Here is a 17,179-nt window from a genome sequence, read left to right on the forward strand (position 1 = left end):
AGGATCGAAACCGTTTTCGAAGGGATTCAGGACCCTCAGGTGGTGCTAATAGGAATCTTAAGAGAGAAAGGGTGGAGGAACTAGTGCGAGCAGTGCCGATGATTGTGGTTAGACCACCAATCTATGGAGACTATGGTAAGGTACATTTGGGCGAGTGTAGGAAACGTTCCGGTGCATGTTTCTGATGCGGATCTATGGAGCATAGAGTTAAGGACTGCCCTCAGAGAGCGGAGCAGGCTCAGGTTGCTGTACAGAGGGTTGTTCAACCCATGAGAGGTGGACCACAACCACCGAGAGGACGTGGACAAGGTAGCGGTGGAAACGGAAATGGTCGAGTTTGAGGGGCACTTGGCAGGGGTGTCGGAAATGCTGAATCTCGACAGCCAGCTTTGATATATCCAGCTCGTCGTCAAGAGGAGGGCGACGCACCTGACGTCATAACTGGTACGTTCTTGGTTTCTGGCATGCCATATACTACTTTAGTGGATATTGGATCTACTCATTCTTGTGTTACATGTGCCATATTTGCGTCGTTGGGTGTGCACTCTGAGAAGATTGTGAGTGGGGTATCTGTGTTAAGTCCTTTGGGTCACTCAGTTAAGGGTTAAGGAGTCAGATATCCATAAGATGGCATTCAGGACTCGGTATGGTCATTACGAGTTTCTGGTTATGCCGTCTGGGCTGACGAACGCTCCTGCAGCATTTATGGCTCTGATGAATCATGTGTTCCAACCATTTTTGGATCAGTTCGTAGTCCTCTTTATTGACGATATTCTGGTATATTCTGAAACTAAAGCAAAGCATGATGAGCATCTCCGTATAGTGCTACAAGTGTTAAGGGAGAAGGAAATTTATGCGAAGTTCAGCAAGTGTGAATTTTGGTTGAGGGAGGTAACTTTCTTAGGACATGTGGCCTCTGCTGAGGGGATAAAGGTGGACCCTCGAAAAATTGAAGCGGTTTTGGAGTGGAACCCGCCTAGGTTGGTGTCAGAAATAAGGAGTTTCCTAGGATTGGCAGGATACTACAAAAGGTTTGTGGAAGGTTTTTCGGTAATGGCAGCACCTCTGACAAATCTCATAAGGAAAGGGGTACCGTTTGTATGGACTGAGACCCAGCAGAAAGCTTTTGAGAAGTTGAAGAAAGTTCTAACTGAAGCACCTCTGTTAATTCAGCCGGAGTCTGGGAAGGATTTTACTGTGTACAGCGACGCATCACATGTAGGTTTGGGCTGCGTGTTAATGCAGGAGGGTAAGGTGGTTGCATATGCGTCACGGCAGCTTAAGCCTCACGAGGGGAACTATCCTACTCATGATTTGGAGTTGGCGGCAGTGATATTTGCACTTAAGATTTGGAGACATTACTTGTATGGAGAAAGGTGTATTATTTACACAGACCATAAGAGTCTTAAGTATTTGTTGACGTAGAAGAACCTTAGGCAAAGGAGATGGATTGAGTTGCTTAAGGATTATGACTGTTCGATCGAGTATCACCCAGGCAAGGCTAATGTGGTAGCCAATGCTTTGAGTCGTAGAACCGTATCTGATCTGAGAGCAATGTTTGCTCGTTTGAGTATGTATGATGATGGCAGTTTGTTGGCTGAATTGCAAGTAAGGCCAACCTGGGTGGACCAGATTAAGGAAAAGTAGTTGGAAGATGAGTCTTTGGTCTCTTGTTTTCAACAAATTAAGGAAGGGGGAACTTCGGAGCTCGGTTTAAATGGTGATGGAGTTCTGTGTTTCCGAGGAAGAATTTTTGTTTCGAAGGATTTTGATTTAAGCCAGACAATATTGAAGGAAGCTCATGGGAGACTATGTGCCATGGATCATAGAGGGAATAAGTTGTATCACGACTTGCGAGAATTGTACTGGTCGCCTGGACTTAAGCGAGAAGTAACGGAGTTTGTAGGAAAATGTCTGACATGCCAACAAGTGAAAGCTGAGCATCAATTACCTTCTGGACTGTTACAGCCGGTGAAGATATCACTTTGGAAGTGGGAGAGGGTAACCATGGACTTTTTGAGTGGGTTGCCGTTGACACCATTGAAGAAAGACTCAGTATGGGTGATTGTGGATAGGTTGACCAAATCGGCCCATTTCATACCAGTACGTACTGACTTTTCGCTTCAAAAGTTAGCCAAGTTGTATGTGGCGGAGATTGTACGACTTCATGGCGTCCCAGTTTTGATTATCTTTGAACGGGATCCCAGATTCACATCTCGGTTTTGGCAAAGGTTGCATGAGGCGTTGGGGACGCGGTTGAACTTCAGTACGGCTTTCCATCCCTAAACTGATGGTCAGTCGGAAAGGGTCATTCAGATTCTGGAGGACATGTTAAGGGGATGCGTGATTGACTTTCAAGGGAGTTGGGAGGATTACTTACCGTTGGCAGAATTTGCATACAATAACAGTTATCAGGCAAGTATTCGAATGGCACCGTATGAAGCACTGTATGGACGAAGGTGTCGTACACCTAGTTGCTGGACGGAGCTAGGGGAGCGACAAGTTCTTGGACCAGGATTGGTGGGTGATACTGCGGATAAGGTCAGAATAATTAGGGATCATTTAAAAGAAGCATCGGATAGGCAAAAATCGTATGCAGATTTGAAGCGTAAGGAGATTGAGTACTCAGTAGCAGATATGGTCTTGTTAAAAGTTTCTCCTTGGAAGAAGATATTGAGGTTTGGTAAGAAAGGAAAGTTGAGTCCGCGGTTCATTGGGCCTTATCAGGTTTTGAAGCGAGTAGGCCCAGTGGCTTGTCAGTTGGAATTACCTCCGGAACTAGACAGGATTCACGATGTTTTTCACGTCTCCATATTAATGAGTTATCGTTCTGACCCTGCTCATGTCGTGCTGGTTGCAGAAATTGAAGTGCAAACTGATTTGACATTCGAGGAAAAGCCGGTGCAAATATTGGTTTGAGATGTTAAGGTTCTGAGAAGGAAATCTGTCCCCTTAGTGAAGGTGCTTTGGCGTAATCATGGCAGAGAGGAAGTTACTTGGGAGTCGGAAGAGGCGATGCAACGGCAATACCCTCATCTGTTTGGACCAGGTAAATTTCGAGGACGAAATTTCTTTAAGGAGGGTAGAGTTGTAATGCCCCAATTTTCGGGAATTCTATGATTGTTTGGTAAAATTTAAAATTTTGTGTTCTGTCTGCTTGATGAAGTTTTATTTATGATAGGGGGCCTCTAGAAGGCCCAAGCTTAAGCTAAAACCCAGTAACTTTGTGTGATTCTAATCCATAAGAGAAAAAGGGGGTTCTGGTTAACAGGGGTCTTAAATATTATTTGGGTAAAATAAGACATAAGGAAGCAAGTGGCAAAGTGGCATGTGGGGCCACTGGGAAGGCTATAAAAGTGGTGTGTAGAAGGGTAGGAAGAGCCCAGGTTCGAGCCGCAAGACAAGCAAATAAGGTGTTTATTTTTTTGTGCACAAAAAGGGGAGGTGATGGAATTCAAGTGGGAACTCTATTAGGGAGAGTTTAAGATGATAAGGGGATTGAGTAAGGATAAAGATAAGGGAGGAAATCTAGGCGCTGATCAAGGAACAAGAGGTGGCCGGCCAAGGGACTTTAGCATGGGAAATTCGGCTAGGGTAGTGCTTGTATAAATTCGGCACAAGGGGGTAAGTGAGCCATTTTTTGATCACTCTTCGTCTCCTTTTATTTTTCTTTTTCTCTCCATTTGTTATTCTTTTCTTTTTCTGTTCCCCATAGCCGAATCCTTTAGCCACCTTACTCTATACCACCTTCCTTCCATTATTTTTAAAACTATAGCCGATTGCCTTAAATCCTGAAATCCCGAAAACTTGATTTCAGTTATACCGATTTCCCTAGCCAATTCTCTTAATTTTTTTTTGCTCATCATCTTTGGCCGATTCTCTTATCCTCTAAACCCCAAGTTTCTTTCGACAATACCACAGTAAAGCCCTCATATTTTATCTTTCTCTACACTATTGCAAAAAAAAAAGCCGAAAATCCCACACTATCCTAGGGACATAGCCGAATACTGAGATCACTGAAGGCTTGACTTTTGTTATCGTTTGAGGGCTTAAAGCTGCATCAGAATCAAGTAGGAACTAAGGGGGGACGTTGACTGAAAGAATCGGTGGTAATTCTTTCCATCTTAGTCTATCTTTAGTATTTTAAGAAAAGCCGGAATCCTTAAAAGTTAGGGAGGTTGTCGATTTGGACTTGTAGCCCTAAGGGGGTTGTGATAACAATATTATTTTGGTAATAGTGTGATTAAGAGGCTGTTGATCAAGGGCTTGGACAAGTGCAGCGAATGGATCTGGATCGAGATGCTACTTTTGACAAAGGTAGGAACGCTAGGGCCTAAGGTGTTTTTGGCCGAATTTGGTAAGGAGTTAATATGTAGTTTGTTTCTGTAGTTAGATTAACGTGGTAGTAGTATAATTGTAGGTAGTTCGTGCGTGGATCTCGTCAGCGAATCATCATAAAACAGGTGTGTAACTGACACCCTCTCATAGACTAGATTGGCAAAAGCCGAAAAGCTGAAATGCCGAAAAGTCGATATTTTGGGAATTTGCGACTGTGCGAATGCTCGCAAGATAGTTGGGTTTTTATATTTGGTAATCTAAACTAACAAACTGCAGTACGCGCGATTTCGTGCATTTTGATAATTTGGGCTCAATGGGCCAAAAATCGGGTTCATGGGCCAACGGGCCCAATTCTGTAAGTATGCGCGGTAAGTGTTTTGATGGTACGTAAATGGTTAGGATATGCATGAAAACCCTAAAAGTAGCTAAATTACTATAATACCCTTATGTATGGAAAATTACCATGATACCCCTGGGTGTAAATAACCGATATGCCCCTAGGGTTAATTTTGTCTGAAAAGCATGTTGATTTAAATCTGTATGTTGTATGCCATGAATGAATCTTTGTTGCATGGGGACATGGGTTATATTATGGAGGAAGCGTCCTGGTGGCTATGCCACAATTATTTGATCTGGTGGCTCTGCCACATATTTCTGTCCTGGTGGCTCTGCCACGATTATCTGTATCTGGTGACTCTGTCACATTATCTGTTTTGGCAGCCATGCTGCATATTTCTGAGGCGTGTAGCGGTTGGGTGGGTCGAGTAGTCACCCCACATGGTGAAAGGTTGGTAAGGGGGTGCATGTGGTTGGCTATGGGTTGGGTTTTGCATATACATGAAATATCTGATCTGATCTGTTATGGGCCTATGGGCTTAATTCTGTATTCTGTTCTGGGTTAAGGCCGATTTATTCTGTTTCTATGGGTTGAGCTGATATGGGCTATGGTTGGGTTAATTTTACACAGTGAGTTTCCCCAAACTCCTCCCCTATTTTCATCCATGCAGGTAATCCCCAACCATAGTGGGCTTGGAGCTGCGAGTGATTCGGAGTGGCCACTCGTTCTGCAATATGGTTTTCTTCTGGCGACATGGACTTCATTTTTCATTTACTTTGATGATTTGGTTTTTACTATGTAATAAGGTCGCTTTATTTTTCTTTGGGTTTTTGGTTTATATCTTATTATGATGAACTTAATTTATAGTAACTATCAAAATGGGCTAGATCTAGGGTTGGTTTTCAAAAACATAAATTGATTTCAAAGTAACACGATTACAAACAAGGCTTCTGCTATGGTAAAGTTTTTCAAATTTAAATATGTTTTTTTTAAAATGAACATAATTACAATGGTAACCTAAAAATATACGCGATGTTAGAGTGTGGCAATGGCGGTGTGCATGTCTAAGATTGGATCCGAAAGTGCTTGGTACTTAAGCAGTCCGATGGACTCACCTCCTCTTTTCCTGTTTCCTACCTGGTGCACAGCTTCCATTCACTTTAACCCTTAATGAATTAATCCTTGAACATCAAGTACGATTTTTTTCTGGACTAAGAATGGAAAAATGTTTTAACGCTTTGATGTGGCACATCGGATCCGTTCATAACGTCTAGGCCGGGTTTGGGGTGTTACAATTTTCTCCGTTTTTGGCCCATTTCTTGCTCTTTTTACTCTCCTATGCTCACCTAAGTATAAAACATGAAATTAAAGAATTAGGAGCATCGAATTTACCAAATTCAAGGAGAAACCATCCATAAATGTGCTAGGTATGGGATAAAAATATGTATAAATTACAGTTTATCAAATACCCCTACACTTAATCGTTTGCTTGTCTTCAAGCAAAATCCTCTACTCACAATCAAAATAAATTCTTCTCAATTTATTATCCCTATCAATAATAACTCAACATAATCCATAAGTAATCATACATTGAAAATTCAACTAAAAGTACAGCAAAGTTTCAAACATTCCAAGTTGAGCATTTTATCATGAAAACATAGGTGTCCCCCCTCATCTAAGTAATCACCTTTGATCAAAATATCACATAGCTTAACATCCCTACTAAAAATTCACTCAAATCACTCGAGGTGTTTAAGGACATCAAATAAAGCACTCATTAGTTAATATGAAAAGTTATTACCATAGGCTTGCATGAAAATCGAATCTCCACCACTATATATTGAGATGATACATCAATCAAAAAGGTCTTTAGAGGGTTGTAACGTGTCTTTGGTTAGAGGGTGTGGTCATAAGCTGAAGGAAAAGCTTAGAATCGAGATTGAATTGAATAAATCACCTAACTAGAAAAATAACCAATTATCAATTGAATACAAGTGAGCTTCTTCTCAAAATATGGAATTAACACTCAAGCTCAAAAAACAACGAATTACTACTAATATGTGTGTAAGGATTGTTTTTTTAAGAACAAGTCAAATAACATAGAACTTAATTGTTGCAACGAAAAATAAAACATAGCTAAGCAATTAGTTCAAATCAAATCTCGACAAAAAAAATAGGGAACAAATTAGGGGATTTCAACAATAATGGGTTATGGGTTAATATTGAGGGTAAATCAATTGATGGTTTGTTAGGCTCAAAGGGGTTCACTAAGGGTTAATTATGAAGGTAGGCTTTTGTGGAGTGAGTGGGTTAAACCTAACTGCCTTTATCATCTTGACATATCAAATCAAATGGTGTGGTCTTGACATGCATAATCAAGAAAGTTCTAGAATAACAAATCAATACTGATGCACTCATAATAAAAGTGAGCAAGAAGGAAATAAAATATGCTCTAAAGGCTCAAGATCTCACAAATATTATGGCTTTTTGATGCTTAAACTTGTGAAATTCAAATCAAGATAATACCTAAACTTAGGGAAGCAACCTGAAAGTTTTTAATTCTTCAAAAATCAACTTATCATGCTTGATTCCCTAATGTCTTAAAGTTTAAACAATCAATGCATAAATGCCTATATTTTAATTCAAGACATATCAATAAAAATCATAAATTAATTAAAATTCATTCTAATAGTCATATGAGTGATTCACGTGAGAATAAGACAAAATTTAGGAATTTCTAACGATGATATAAAAGACCCCCCATACTTAAGATGTACATTGCCCTCAATGTACAAAGATAGATATATTGAAAAATATAGATATATAATCATAAAATAGGGAGAGAAGTGAAACTTCCTGAATGATGAATGAACTCCTTGAATTGGAGTTATGGAAAATAATCAGCCAAGACAATGATGAGAGTGGAGGAGGATACTCTGGTGGTGGTTGGGTAGGACTTGGCAGTCTTGGAGAACCTTTTCCAATGGAGTTTCAAGTTCCTAAGTAATAGTGAGCTTTGGAGCTCCTTATAACTGTGATAGAATCAGGAACTTTTTTGGAAATATAAAGAAGCATAATTACTCATAAAGAAATAGCCGAATAAAAAATATAAAATCTCAAGATAAAATAGTATTAAAAGGAAATACAAAGTAATTTCAAAATATAAAGATAAAAATAAAATAAATAATAGGTGTTTATAAAGAAATTGGAGCACACGGCCGTGGGGCACTCCTGTGTGCCCTCATTTCAGCCCGTGCGTTTCGTGATTTTTGAAATTGGGCGCATTGGTGTACATGGCCATGTTGTGCGGCCTTGTCAATCTTCGTTCACTTCTCCCATGCCTGTGTATGCAGGCGCACACCCGTGTTATTTTGACAGGCTCGACCACGTTCGGTGGGCACAGTCGTGTCGCACGCCCGTGTTAATTTGGCAGGATTGCCCACGGCCATGTCGCAAGCTGTGGCAACTTATCTAATCCCGTGTTGGGGAAACATTTTTGCTCTGTTTTCACACGGCTGTATCGCACGGCCGTGTTGCCTCCCGTGGTATGTACACGGCCTACGGCATGCCCGTGTGGTTCTGGAAATCCTGTATTCAGTGACTCAGTTAGTGAATTAAATGTTAAAGACTAAAATTTAAAGAAGTTAACACAGTTAGTGCCCGGGTTGCCTCCCGAGAAGAGCTTGTTTATAGTTTAAGCTCGAATCTACCTTGTGGGTATATTTAAGTAACTTTGTGGAGCCGTAGCTCCTCTTTATCGTCTTTGGAATTCTCACCGTTATAAATTTTGAGACGATGCCCATTTACCTTAAAAGTGCCTTGCGATGGATGACTTACCGCTACTGTGCCATATGGAAACACAGTTTAAACTACGAAAGAACTTGACCATTGTGATTTAAGCTTTCTAGGAAACAATTTGACCCTCGAGTTATATAACAGGACAAGATCTCCAACTTCAAATTGCCTTTGTTGCTTCAAATGGGCGTCGTGGCGGCGCTTCGTCGTTTCCTTGTATAGGCACGAATTTTCATATGCATTGGCTCGCCACTCATCTAACTCGTTCAACTGCATCAACCTATTTTCACTTGCAAGTTTGGGGTCAAGGTTTAGAAATTTTATAGCCCAGAATGCCTTGTGTTCTAACTCAGACGGTAGATGACAACTTTTCCCATAAACAAGTCTGTAAGGTGATGTTCCTATGGGAGTCTTAAAAGCAGTTCTATAAGCCCATGAAGCATCATCTACTTTCATCGCCCGATCCTTCCTGTTTAATTCTACTGCATTTTCTAGGATACGTTTAAGCTCTCGGTTCACTACTTCGACTTGGCCACTAGTTTGAGGGTGATAAGGGGTAGCTGTTCTGTGATGAACTCTGTATTTCTTAAGGGTCTTGTCAAATTAGGCATTACAAAAATGAGTACCTCTATCACTGATAATTGCTCTAGGTGTACCAAATCGAGAGAAAAGTTTCTTAAGGAATCGTACTACTACTCTAGCATCATTAGTAGGTAAAACATGGGCTTTAACCCATTTGGACATATAATCAACAACTACTAAGATGTATTTATTCCCGAATGAACTAGGGAATGGACCCATGAAGTCGATACCCCAAACATCAAATATTTTACATGAGAGCATATATGTCTGAGGCATTTCATCACGTTTGGATATAATACCTATCCTTTGACATTTGTCACAAGAAGTAACATACCTGTTGGCATCTTTGAATAGAGTGGGCCAATAAAAACCTGATTCGAGGACTTTATGTGCGGTCTTATTTCCACTGTAATGTCTTCCAGTCGGTCCTAAGTGGCAATGTTCTAAGATTTTCAATGCTTCTGTCCTTGTAACACATCTCCTAATGATTTGATCTGCACATTTACAAAAAAGAAAAGGGTCTTCCCAAAAGTAGTTTTTCACATCAGTGAAGAATCGCTTTTTTTGCTAACATGTCAACTTTTTTGGGATAATTTTAGCGGCTAAAAAAATTGCAATATCTACAAACCAAGGTACCTCAGAATCTGATATAGCAAAAAAAATTTCTTTAGGGAAAGAATCATTTATTTCAATGTCATCTGGCTCTTTGGTATTTAAGTTTTAAAGCCTGGAGAGATGGTCAGCAGCGAGATTTTCATCTCCTTTCTTAGCCTTAATCTCCAAGTCAAATTCCTACAATAATAAGATCCATCGAATGAGTCGAGGCTTTGCATCAGTTTTAGTCTAAAGGTGGTGAAGAGCGGAATGGTCAGTATAAATGACAACTGTAGACAATATTAAATATGGACTAAATTTATCGAATACAAAAACCACAGCTAGCAGCTCTTTCTCTATGGTGGTGTAGTTTTCTTATGCGGCTGTCAAAGTTTTGCTAGCATAATAGATAGGTTGAAAATGTTTATCTCTTCGCTGTCCCAAAGCTGCACCTATTTCAAAATCACTCGCATTGCACATTAGTTCAAAAGGTGAATTCCATTCAAGTGCAATTATAATTGGAGCTTTAGTTAGTTTATCCTTTAAAGTATTAAAAGCTTGTAAACACTCCTGATCGAAATTGAAAGGCATATCTTTTTCTAGTAATTTAGTCAAAGGCTTAGCTATTTTAGAAAAGTCTTTAATAAATCTTCTATAAAACCCAACATGTCCTAAAAAGGTTCTAATAGCCTTAACAGAATTAGGGGGAGGTAGTTTTTCAATGGTTTTAATTTTATATTTATCAACCTCAATCCCTCTACTAGAAATTTTATGTCCTAACACAATACCTTCTTGAACCATAAAGTGACATTTTTCCTAGTTAAGCACAAGGTTTGTTTCCTCACATCTTATTAACACTCGTTTTAAATTTTTGGGCAAAGATGGAAAGAGTTACCAAAAATCGAGAAATCATCCATAAATACCTACATGACGTCTTCTACGAGTTCGTCAAAAATGCCATCATGCAGCGCTGAAAAGTAGCAGGAGCATTACATAATCCAAAAGGCATTCTACGATAAGAAAACATACCATATGGACATGTAAATGTCATCTTTTCTTGTTCTTCAGGAGCTATTGGGATTCGAAAATAGCCAGATAGTCCGTCTAAAAAGCAGTAGTACATGTGCCCTGACAATCTTTCCAACATTTGATCAATGAATGGAAGAGGGAAGTGATCTTTTCTCGTGGCATCATTTAGCTTCCTATAATCAATGGATACTCTCCAACCTGTGACTGCCGTTGTTGGGATTAACTCATTCTTCTCATTGGCTACAATAGTCATGCCTCCTTCCTTAGGAACAACTTGCACTGGACTCACCCAAGAACTGTCAGAAATAGGATAAATAATTCCAGCATATAGAAGTTTGATTACCTCAGCTTTAACAACTTCCTTCATGTTGGGGTTCAGTCGTCTTTGGGCTTGCACACATGGTTTATATTCATCTTCCATTAAAATTTTGTGGGTGCAAAAAGAAGGGATGATCCCTTTAATGTTAGAAAATTTCCAAGCTATGACCCTTTTATGCTCTCTGAATACTTGGAGTAATTCCTTTTTCTCCTTGGGTTGCAAGTTGGATGCAATAATTACCAGTAATGTAGAATTATTTCCAAGGAATGCATATTCCAAGTGATTTGGAAATTATTTAAGTTCCAATTTTGGAGGTTTTTCAATAGAGGGTTTTTGCTTAAGTTCATCTTTTACCTTAATTCCCTCATATTCTGCTAGTTTTGGGGAGGTTTCATTGGAGTTTAGTTCGGTTCCTATCTCAGAATCATCATCCACCCCCTATCCTTGGGTGAGACATAGTTCCATCGTGTCCTTGTGTACGATTTCCTGAAAAGAATCTTGAGTAGCACGAACAATAGAGTCGATAAAATATCATGAGTCATCCTGTTCCCTAGAAACTCTCATGGCATCATAAATTTTAAAAATAATCTCTTCGTCACCTACTCTAAGTACCAATTTACCATCACCCACATTAATTATAGCCCTAGTAGTGGCTAAAAATAGCCGACCTAAGATTAAAGGCACCTCAACATCTTCATCCATGTCAAGCACAATGAAATCAACAGAGAATATAAATTTATCTACTTTTACAAGTACGTCCTCTATAATTCCCCTAAGATCTATCAGCTAATTGAACACTCATCCTAGTGGGTTTAGGTTCCCCAAGACCAAGTTGTTTAAACATTTTATATGGTATAAAATTAATGCTGGAGCCTAAATCAGCTAGTGCTTTATCAACATTCAAACTACCAATTAAGCAGGGAATAGTAAAACTTACTGGATCTTTCAGTCTGGTTGGCAGTTTATTTTGGAGTATGGCTGAGCACTCCTCATTAAGTTCCACTGTAGATAAGTCTTCAAACTTCCTTTTATTTGTTAGAAGCTCCTTTAAAAATTTTGTATATGTAGGCATCTGCGATATAGCTTCAACAAAAGGTAAGTTAATATGCAGTTGTTTAAAAAGTTCAGGAAATTTACCGAATTGTGCATCCATGCAGTCTTTCTTCGACTTTGTTGGGTATGGTATTGGTGGTTTATATTCTTTTGGCATTAGATTGTCTTTGTTTTGGGGTTCGACCTCATTTCTGTCAGTTTCTTGTAGTGGCTTCTTTTCAGATTCATCTAACACTTTCCCACTCCTTAGTGTAACTGCTTTCACTTGCTCTTTTAGGTTGGGTTCAGTGTTACTAGGTAGACTTCCTGGTGGTCTTTCAGAAATTAGTTTGGCGAGCTGTCCTATCTGAGTTTCGAGCCCTTGAATCGATGCTTGTTGATTCTTAAGTGATGTCTCGGTATGCTGAAAAGGATTTTTTGACACCAAGATGAATTTTGTTAACATCTCCTTGAGGTTCGGCTTTTTCTCTTGTTGGTAGGGTAGTTGTTGGAAGCCTGAAGGTGGTGGTGGTCTCTGATTTCTTTGGCCTCTCCATGAAAAATTTGAGTGGTTCCTCCAACTTGCATTGTAAGTGTTACTATAAGGATTATTTTGAGATCGAGGATTATTACCCATGTAATTTAACTGCTCATTCTCCATGTTGTGGCCATAGGTTGGGTATTCTGAATTGCTTGATCCACCTCTACTTGCTTTGAACTGCAATACTGGGTGAACATGTGAACAACCAAGAAAACCGTCAATTTTTCTATTCAAAAGTTCTACCTAATTAGAGAGCATGGTGACCGAATCGACGTTAAAAACGTTCGCTATTTCCGTTGGCTTTGTCCTCATAACTTGCCACTGATAATTTTTTAGTGACATCTCTTCTATAAATTCATAAGCATCCTCAGATGTCTTATTATTGATAGTTTTGCCAGCGGCTGCATCGATCATCTGTCGAGTCGAAGGATTCAAGCCATTGTGAAACATTTGAACCTGTAGCCAGAGTGGAAACCAATGGTGAGGGCACCTTCTCAATATATTATTGTATCTCTCCCATGCATCGCAAAGTGTTTTTAAATCCATCTACACAAAAGAGGAGATATCATTACGTAATTTGGCTATTTTGGCCGGTGAAAAATATTTTAATAAAACCTTTTCGGTCATTTGTTCCCAATGTAGCACCCCTTACCTGTATCTAAGGCTGGAACAAAGTACGAGGCGTTACCAGACTTAACAGTACACATAGACAAAAATCGGGCCAAAAAATTTCATTTAATTCAAAACTTTTCGAACACATGCAAAACAAACAAAGCTAACTATATAATCACATCAAAACATAGGACATGGCACGATTAATTAAACTTATAAACCATAATGGTTAAGGACTATATCTCATGATCATATACGATAACTCAATGCAGACTGATACGTATGGTCAAAATCATAATAAAAATACATATCACAAACCAACTTCCTATACATGCCACTCACTGGATATTTCTAATATTTGAATTAATTCTCCCAAAATGATAGTTTGATAGTGTGATTTTGCCTCCGACGATCTCCAACCCCGAGCCGACCTGCCAATACTAAAGAAATGGAGAGGATGTGTAAGCTTTACGCTTAGTAAGTTCATATGAAAATAATAAGCAATTACTACCACGCTTTTCAAGATAAAACACTATAATTGTACAATTACACATGTTCAGGTTAAGCTGTATTATCAAGTTACAGTACTAAATCATTCATATTTGAAGCTACAAAACTCAAAATTTAGTTTCGTTAATTTTACTTGAAACTAGATTAATATATCTTTCTACCATAAAATTTCCAGAATTTTTGGTTTAGCCAATTAGTACAGTTTATTCATTAAAGTTTCCCCTATTTAAGGTACGACTACTCTGACACCTGTGCACTACGAACCAAATTTATCCCTGTACAGAATTTCAACAACCATGCTGTTTCTTTCCCTTAAAAATAGACTCAATAAGGAATCCATGCATGTAGGGAATGATTCTTAATAATTTTTGTACAATTTATGGTGAATTTCTAAAGTCAGAACAGGGGATCTCGAATTTATTCTGACACTGTCTCACAAAATTATAATATCACATAATATATAACTCTTTTGCTCCCCCTGTTTCTTTTATATGAGAATATACTCATTAATCTTTAATTCCATAACTTTTTTGAAATTTAATTCAACTTACAAAATTTTTAGTAAATTTTCAAAGTCATGCATTGCTACTGTTCAACACTGTTTTACTACTAAAGTTCACTTTTACACAATTCACTGAATCCATTCCATTTTACCGAGGTTCGCTCAAATATCGAGCATATTTCTCATAAATTCAAATAAACATATACTTGCACTTGTTCATCACATAATCACTTTTACATGTATTTTCATTTAATCGATTTCCCGTTGAACTCATCGAAATAATAATAGATACACAATTGCCTGCACATTTTCCCATTTCCACACTTGTAGCCGAAGCTATCTAGTACGCATAGTAGCCTGCACTTAGTACTACACATGCAACAAATAATTTGGTACACGTAGTAGCCTGCACTTAGTACTACACTCGTGATCACAGTTTTCGGGTACGCATAGTAGCCTGCACTTAGTACTACACATGCACTTCGTACTGCACATGCGACCAATTATCCGGTACACGTAGTAGCCTGCACTTAGTACTACACACGTGATCACAATTTTTGGGTACGTGTAGTAGCTTGCACTTAGTACTACACATGCGACCAATTATCCGGTACACGTAGTAGCCTACACTTAGTACTACACACGTGACCTCACAATAGTTCATTTGTATCGTTTCTATTCCGAAGGTTCAACCGGGAAATTCCTCACTTTTCAAAATTTTACTAAATTTTCCGTAATCAATTTAAATTCATAACTTACATCAAATAACCATTTGATAGGCAGCCACATTTCATATGATATCAAAATATAATAACATAAAAAGAATTGATAGATTATTTATGTACGAACTTACTCGAAGTGTCGATCTCACTATCCATAGTACCAATTTTCCATTCATAGTATAATAAGACACAACTCAAATATCAAATCAGCTTTTAAGAATTTACATAACATATATCACATATTTCATATATCACTTGTCATGTATCATCATTTTCTTGTATTTCATGTAACATTCTTTCATGTCATATTTCCACATCATAAACACCATTCCATCAACTTTTCTAATATATTAAATCATACAATAAATGCAATAATAGTAAAAAATATAATTCAAACATAACATTGCATTATTATTATCATACGAACTTACCTTGATCCAGAAACGGTAATTTACCATTTTAGTCCATAACCTTGTATTTTCCCAATTTAAGTCTGAATCTCGGTTTCCTTCATCTATAATATCACATTTAGCTTAATAATTAGTCGCACTATTCATACGGGTCCAAAAATTATATTTTTACAAATTTTCATTTTGACCCCTAAACTTTTGCATAGTTGCACTTTTGCCCCAAGGTCGGAAATTAAAATTCATCCTATTTTTTAATGTTTTATGACATGATGATCATTTTTCCCTTCTATGGAAACATCAAATTCTCACTCTAACATGTACTTATGACTATTAAGTATTTTTACCGATTAAGCCCTTTTTACTCGTTTTCACTTAAAATCGAGTAGCACAAGTTGTCTAACATAATTTAAAACCTCATATTCTATCAAAAAACACCAAAATACACAAATTTCACCTATGGGTATTTTTCCAATTATGAACCCTAGGTTGAATTATTGCTAGCATAAGCTAAATTAAGTTACCGGGACTCTAAAAACGTAAAAATCATTAAAAACGAGGCTAGAACAGACTTACAATCGAGCTTGGAAGCTTGGAAACCCTAGCCATGGAGTCTCCCTTGGTATACACGTCCATGGTGAAGAAGATGAACAAAATTGGCTTTTAATTTTGTATTTTAATTCATTTTAGCCCTAAATAACCAAAATGCCCTTTTTACTAAACTTTCCAAAAATTCAATCCATGTCCAATTTTTGTCCATAAACTTAGAAATTGGTCAAATTTCTATTTAAGACGTCCTAATTAATATTTTAAAGCAATTTCATACTAGAAACTTCTAGAATGCAAGTTTTGCAACTTATTCAATTTAGTCCCTAACTTCAAATTAAGCACTTTATGCATAGAATTTCTTCACGAAATTTTCACACAATCATGCAATCATATCATAGACCTCAAAATAATCATAAAATAATTATTTCTATCTCAGATTTGTGGTCACGGAACCACTATTCTGATTAGGCCCTAATTCGGGATATTACAACTCTCCCCCCTTTAGGGATTTTCGTCCCCGAAAATCTTACCAGAAAAGTGTTCTTCACTTAGATTCCTCAATTTCATATTCAGTGCTGAAGAACTTTCACTCAGGCGGTGCCTCCAATATATCTCTTTAACTTCTCATATATTCTGAAAGCTTACAGACTCATCTCTTAATTGTTCTTAAATTTTCAACCCTTCTCCGTTTCCCTTGTCATCTTGACATAAAACCAGATCTCAATTTGGTTAATGAAGACTAAAATTCCAAGAAATCCAACAATCAAAGGGACCTGCACTCTTCCGAAATAATCATACAGATTTTTATCATCAATAAATCACAATCCAATAACATCTGAATCAAATTACAATACACGTCATTACTTTCTGAATGAATAGGCAAATTTTCACTGTGAGCTTCATACAATTCTTTTTGTATAAGCCTCAGAATAAAAATAATAATACCATGAATCAGATCCAATCTGAAATTCAACATCAGAAGTTGATCCTCACTGTACTCTTTTAGTTTACTACTCACTATCACATTTCCCTCTTTCCGCTACGGAAATAATTTTGATATAACCTCAAAAATAATCCTTTCTTCTAGTTACAAAATAATTCATCATACAATCCTTTACTATTCATTCATTACGTTAATCAAAACCGTCTCAATTGCATTAGTTCAAGTACCAAAATATCTCAATTGAAGACACTAACTATAATTGACTTACTTGAGAGAAGTAATCCACCATACCGATTAAAACTCACACTTTTATCACTTATACCATTACTGTTGTCAAACCTTACACGAAAATTAGAAAAATCCCAAT

General features: G+C 37.8%; 1 non-coding gene across 1 annotated transcript; it reads left to right on the forward strand.

Annotated features, from left to right (window-relative positions):
• The first annotated feature begins 13,039 nt into the window (after window positions 1–13,039).
• On the forward strand, window positions 13,040–13,146 carry LOC121228780 (small nucleolar RNA R71). Its single transcript, XR_005926355.1, has one exon. It is a non-coding gene; the product is annotated as a small nucleolar RNA R71 (small nucleolar RNA).
• The last annotated feature ends 4,033 nt before the right edge of the window (window positions 13,147–17,179 follow it).

Source organism: Gossypium hirsutum, chromosome A04, assembly GCF_007990345.1.
Source record: "Gossypium hirsutum isolate 1008001.06 chromosome A04, Gossypium_hirsutum_v2.1, whole genome shotgun sequence".
Taxonomy (NCBI): domain Eukaryota; kingdom Viridiplantae; phylum Streptophyta; class Magnoliopsida; order Malvales; family Malvaceae; genus Gossypium; species Gossypium hirsutum.